Below are 6,892 nucleotides of genomic sequence, written 5' to 3'. Positions count from 1 at the left end.
GAAATAACACTGGATCCGCACTTGATCCGTTTTCAAAATTCATCATATTTTCCTTAATTATTTTCTTCTTTTATCAGAATATAACTTAGAATTAATTCAAAATATATACCAATGGCCATAGTCAGGGTGTATTGAGAGTTAATTTTATTTTAAATCCTATAAAAGCACCAAATGTGTTTCATTCTTCACCTGAATTTAAATATAGATTATTATATAATACATTCAATGACCATAGTCAAGGATGTATTATATCTTCAATCTTATTTTAATTCATTTAAAGAATGGAATAGCTTTTCAAAATCCAATTTCAAAAATTTAAATTCATTCATCATTTAGGATAGATTTGCATCATATTTCTAAATTCTTTTTCATAAAATCCAAGTAATTCTTTCCTTCATTTCTCAGATCAAATCCTATTTATAAATTCAAATTCAATTCTATTTCTCAAAAGGATTCAAGAATTCAATTTCAAAGTCCCATTTGACTTTGAAACTTCAGAATCATCTTGTATTTCAAATTCCAAATTCTATCTTAAATTTAAAATCCAATTCAACTTTGAAATTCATTTGTATATTCAAGATTAAATTTCTAAAATTCATTTTCCAAGTTCAAATTAAACTTGGAAGTTCTTGATTCATCTTCTGAATTTAACTCCAAATCCATTTTAGGATCCAGGATTCAACACTCATATTGGATCTCAGACTTCAGATCCAATTCCTCTTTAGGATCTAGGGTTCAACACTCATATTGGATCTCAGACTTCAGATTCAATTCCTCTTTAGGATCCAGAGTCCAATTCCACTTTTGGATCTCAGACTTCAGATCCAGTTTTCCTTTAGGATCCAGAGTCCAACTCCATATTGGATCTCAAAATACAGATCCAAATCCATGTTAGAATCCAGAATCCAACTTCACCTTGGATCTCAGATTACAGATCCAAAATCCATTCTAGGATCCAGAACCCAATTCTACTTTGGATCTTAGACTTCAGATCCAAATCCATTCTAGGATACAGAATCCAATTCTACATTCGGATCTCAGACTTCAGATCCACTCTATTTTAGGATCCAGAACCCAAGCCCATCTTGGATTCCAAATCTCGGATCCCATTCTGTTTAGTATCCGGAATCCAACTCCAAATTCTAGATTTCAATTCTATTTTCGGATCTAATCTGAATCTCTTAAATCCATTTCTATTCTTAAATACCATTTGATTTTCTCAGTTCATTCCAATTTCAAACTTCAAAATCTAAATTCAATTCCATCTCAAGCATTCATTTTCTTTCCTAAATTCAAAAAGTTCAAGATTTAGAGTCTATCTCCAACTTTGAAATTTCATCATCTTTTCATTTCAAAAGTTGTAAATCATTCTTTCTCTAAGTCAAGACTTACTCTTCCAAACTCTGATTTACTTCAAAGACTTAGAAGTTCTCTGATCTATCTCAAGTTCTAAGTTAGATTCAAATCATTTTCTTCACTCCCTTACCAAGTTCATCTCAGAATACTTGGAAATTTTCAAAACATTCTTTTCAAAAGAAGCATACATCCTTTGCATTGCACAAGCATGATTCTTTGTGCATTTAGAGTTAGAATAAATTCTTAGATTATATTTAGGCAAAGCAAGAGGCATAGATGTCATCCTTGGTTCGATTACCCCTGGTAAAGGTGCCAGGAACGGTCGAACCTCGTACCGACGAGCGAATCCCGTCTCTCCATTTTCCTGCAAAATTTTCAAAACGGAGGCGAGTTATTTGCTAAATATCTTTCAAATCAAGGTCAAGTGAAAACCCGCAAAAGAGTTCATCTTCTCTCTCTCTTTCTTTCTTTTCTCTTCTCTCTTTCTTTTCTGCCTTTTATTTTCTTCCCTTCAAAAAGGAGGAAAATAGAGGTTAGAAAAGGGAAAGAGAAGGAAGAGAGAGAAACCACAAGAGAGGAAAAATTTTGCGATGATCACAATTGGTCAGCACTCTCGTCCTCAGGCCATCACGTAAACCATGCACATACTTCTTAGCCCGTGCCTCGTCAGTGGTATAAGTATGTGGGCAGTACTTCTTTAAGTGTCAGAAGCGTGTAGTGTGTACTCTACCACCTTCATAGACCCCTGTCGAAGATCCAAAAACTCTTGTTTCTTGCGATCACATGCGTACTAGGAAAATAGGTGTCCATGAACACCGCTGTAAACTCCTCCCATATGAGAGCACGTCGCTTGTCAAGCGTGTAGCATACCTTGCGGGTTGTCTCCCACCAGCTCTTGGCGTCACCCTGGAGCCGGTAGGTGGGAAAAGAAACCTGTCTCTCGGCGAGAACCTCGAGAATCTCAAAAATCTTGCCTATGGCGCAGACTTATTCCTCCGCCGCATCTGGATCCTCCTTACCAGTGAAGGCAGGAGGGCTCAACTCCATGAAGCGCTTGTATGGCGCTCCATTGGTTGCGACAGCTGGTGCCGCTACGTAACCATCATGTTGATGGCATGCACCATTGCCATTACCCCCGTTGCCGGCATGGTTCTAACAATAGGCCGTCAGATTCACGAGGGCTTCAAAAATGAAGTCCCTCTGAGCAGTCCAACCTGGGGGTTGTCGTCTGGCCATCTACAAACACACACACGGATTGAGAGTGCCTATAAATTTAGCATAAATCACAAATTCTTATTCATGTGACCCTCTCAGATCTATGTTCTGATTCTTGCTGCACTTGTCATAAGAAATAATTATAGGCATACAATTTTCATAATAATTTATCAAAACAAATAAAAATGGAAGCATACTTACAGCGATGGTGGTCGGTTAGACGAGCTTTGAGCCATACTTTCCTTATGCTTTGATACCATGTTTGTAACACCTCAATTTTTATAACCCAAAAATGGTGGAATTTTTTTTTTGAAATACATTTAAATCTTTTAGCAGTTAACAGCGGAAAAATACATTGGGCATAAAACTTGGCGTGCTACTTCAGATGAATGCTAGCAAACATATAATTAGGGAATTTAAAGTTTAACAACTAATTAACCATGCATGAAATAAAATCAAGTTCCGTAATATCCAAAATTAATCACATTTGTCCTTGAATTAAATTAAAGTAAAATCAGAGTTCAGAATCCATGAAGCAGAGGAAAGGTAGGCTCAGTCCCCGTTGCAACCTTCCGCCTTTGCATGTAAGCACCTACTTGTTACCTAAAAAATATTAAACCATATAGGGTCAGACAAAACATGTCTCAGTAGAGTGAAATATGCTAAACTTGTAAGACAGAATTACAAGACAAAGATTTCAATAGAGATTTCATGGTTTAACATTTAATTTAACTTAAACAATCATACAACTAATCATGCATGTTTAGAATTTTCACATTTAACAGAAAAACATTAATCCATACATTCAAAATACAAAATGCATGAACAGATAATATGCATGACTTACCATATGCAGAAGCCCTTCAATGCATGCATATTTTCTTATCTTTGATTATATTTTCTTAATTAGATGATGCATGCAATGAAAAATTAATACACACACCATTTAAGTTATCACTTCTTAGCCTTGTTGATACGACACAGGCAGACATTCTCAGATCAGGACCATGACACAGGACGTGTTTTACATACAGGGGTGGCTTTAGCCTGGTCAGGTCCATTCACTAAGACGGGGTGAGGGACGTTAATACGAGAGAGATTCCCAACACCTTTCAACCTGATGCATCAGTTTTTTTTCATGAGTACTAGAACCTCTATGTTGCAGTCTAATGCCAGAGGTTTTCCCCATAAAATCGTGGGAGGGGAGGAGCAACCTTCTGTGCCCGTAACAGACTTGCCCCACGAAGTTGTGTATCACTTGCTACTCTCCCAGCAAGTACCTTGAGTTTTAATGTCACATGATTACTTGATTACAGTCTTACTTTTCATGCAACATTAACTTGAACTACTTTATGATTGTGAATGCACTTTTATAAAGCAGTGTAAATATTCACTTAATACAGCTTGTAACCGAACTTGAGCACATGCGAGGTATGAATATCTTACTCGTTTTTACAAACCACATATAACATGTACATAGCAATTCAATAAAGAATATGTATATGAACATTCACATCAATGAAACAGTCATATCATCATGATAAGTAAGCATACATATAGCCCAACATTTTCAGAAATTAAAACATGACTTGCATTCATTGGATCCTTAGATCCTTGATCTTAATTGTGTAAACTTTCATTAACAATTCATGCCATAATCATATAAAATTTGCCTAAAATCAGACCTTCATAATCATTCACATAATGCATGCTAATTCTATAAAGAAATTGCATAAAAACATATAAACTATGCATCTTTTGAACCTTGGTCTATGAATTTGCCCTAATTTTACTGATTTCTTAACTCTGCCCAACTGGTACATAACTCACAGAAAATTTTTGGCTCCATGAACAGAGATAAAATTTCTATAGTATATAGGAAATTTTGTTAGCTATTCATATCCGCAAACCGTTCGTAAAAACTTTTTCATATGAGGGAGTTACAAATGTTTTACTACAGACCTATCAGTTTTTATTTCGACTATCACAGGGACATACTCGGTTCATGAACAGGGCCCAAATTTTTATAGTAGATGCAAAATTGTGTTAGCTTTCCAACGCAATAATTCATTTGTCAAAAATTCCCCAGACGATAGAGAAACAACTAATTTACTGAATGAAGGTCAAGTCAAAAATATGGAAATTCTGAGATTTGCATTCAGGTGAATCAAACCGAGTCACCCGAATCCCAAGAAAATTCAAAAGAAATAGGCAATATGCATGAAATAAAATTCAAAAAAATGTACAATATTCACAGTAGATGAAACAAATCATATTCTATCAATCAAACCAACATTTGCATAAAAATCATGGCATAAATTGAATACTAGCTATTTTTACAAATCTATTTTATGAGAAACTGGTTTTTATGAAAAATCCGATTTCAAAAAGGGTTTTCTTTAGGAGAAAATGTGTTTTTGCCATGGATCATTAGATCTGAGTCAAATCCACGGTTAGGAGGGTTTGATCATGATCTATACTCATGAAAAAGCATAGAAATTCATGCCAAGAACTCCGTTCTTGCAAGAAAAGCATAGAAACCCTACCTTTGGTTGAAAAAACATGTTTCTTGTTGGATGAACGGATCTTTTTGCTTGATCCTACCGATCAGCTCCTTCTTCCAGCAGAGTGGAGACCTTAGATCACCTCCCCACACCCCTTGAAGTCTGGATCTTGCACTCAAGAATCAAAAGAAACCCTAAAGAAAAAAAGAAAAGGGAAGGGAAAGAGAAGAGGGTTTTGGGGGGAGAGAGAAAGAGCTCTAAAATTTTCCAGCCCAAAATGAGGGGGGCGTGAGCTATGAGAGAGTTTTATAACCCCTATTGAGTTAGGTCATGGGATGGAATTAATTCCAGCCCTTGATCAAAACATGAGGACCCATGAGAGCCCTTAATCTCCCTATTTGACTAGTCAAGTTTTAAATAAACTTGAAATTCACCATACCTTTATTTTCAAAATAAAACTTGAAGTATGATGCCACATAGGATGGGATGGCCCACCTATGGACCAATACTGAAATATAAAAATGTGGTTAATTTATGAAAAACCTATTCTATTAAATTATAATTAAATAATTATTAAATTTCAATTAAAATCATTTTTGTTCTATATAACCACAAATCATGTGAAAATGTAAAGACATTAAGTATAAACCAATTCCAACCTATTAAGCATATTACTATGTATATTTTTTACAATCTACTTTTGTTAATTCACATCATTTAAATAAATTTACTTAAAGAAAACCAATTTTTTTTCTTTTTAAGAGAAATGTTTTCAATTGGTCATCACTTTGGATTTTCTCTAATATCCAAACCATGTAGGGTTTATATTTATTACTTTTTAACATATTAAACCCCCCCTAAACCTTACGAATATACTCAACATTCATTTTTTAAAGAACTCAGGATTTTATATTGGCACGCAATTCAAGAAATTTCATAATGCTATAAAAAAAGAGCTTAGAAATTTTTGGATATTACACAAACGGAAAAAAAAGCAACTATCAGAGAATTTAGATAAAAACAAAAGAGAAAGGGGGATACTTACTAGAGCGGGTTGTAAAAGTCTGAAAAGAGGGGGACGATATTCCTTCAATGGAACCAGAGGGGAAGCTCGTTGGTTTCCTTTTGCTTGCAGGAGCCTTGAAAGAGGGAGCAAAGGAGGGGAAGAAGATCAGAGAGGGAAGAGTTGAGAGGGAGGATGAGGCGCTTGAGAAAACTCGATGCAAGAAGAGAGGGCAGGTGTCGATGGATGTCTCTCGACACCCCTTTGCAACGGTTTTATAAGAGAAAACCGTTACAAATTTTGCAAATCAGGTCCTTGATTTTCTGAAAGATTTTCAAAATAGTGGTCCCTTTCAAAAGTTTTCTCAAAAAGTGGTTTTAGCAAAAAGGTGTTTTCAAAAGGAGGTTTTAAAACTATAATTTGTGTTTTCTTTTCTATTTTGATTTTTTTGCTCTTTTTCTTTGCATTTTATTTTTATATTTTTTTTGTATTTTTCTTTTCTGTTTCAAATTTTTTTGTTGTTTTCTTCGTATATTCCATATATATTTTTTTGTTTTTGAAATAAAGTTCTAAAATCTAAGGGAAAATAGGGGATTTTAAACTAATTTTATAAAAAATTGAAAATATTTATAAAAGGGAGGTTTTTTTAGAATTCGAGTTTGAATTTTGAAAATTTCTTCAGAAAACGGGTTTAGATCTAGATTTTGAGGAAATATTCAAGTTTTGAACCTCGAATCAAGAAATACAGAGCAATGGATCCAAATGGATACCGGATGGACTGTCTGAGCCTTTCAGAAATTATTTTTGGTATTTT

The sequence above is a fragment of the Nuphar pumila genome, chromosome 6, assembly GCF_984573655.1.
Source record: "Nuphar pumila chromosome 6, dmNupPumi1.hap1.1, whole genome shotgun sequence".
Taxonomy (NCBI): domain Eukaryota; kingdom Viridiplantae; phylum Streptophyta; class Magnoliopsida; order Nymphaeales; family Nymphaeaceae; genus Nuphar; species Nuphar pumila.
The sequence above is the reverse complement of the archived record's forward strand: the minus strand, read 5'-3'. Positions refer to the sequence as shown.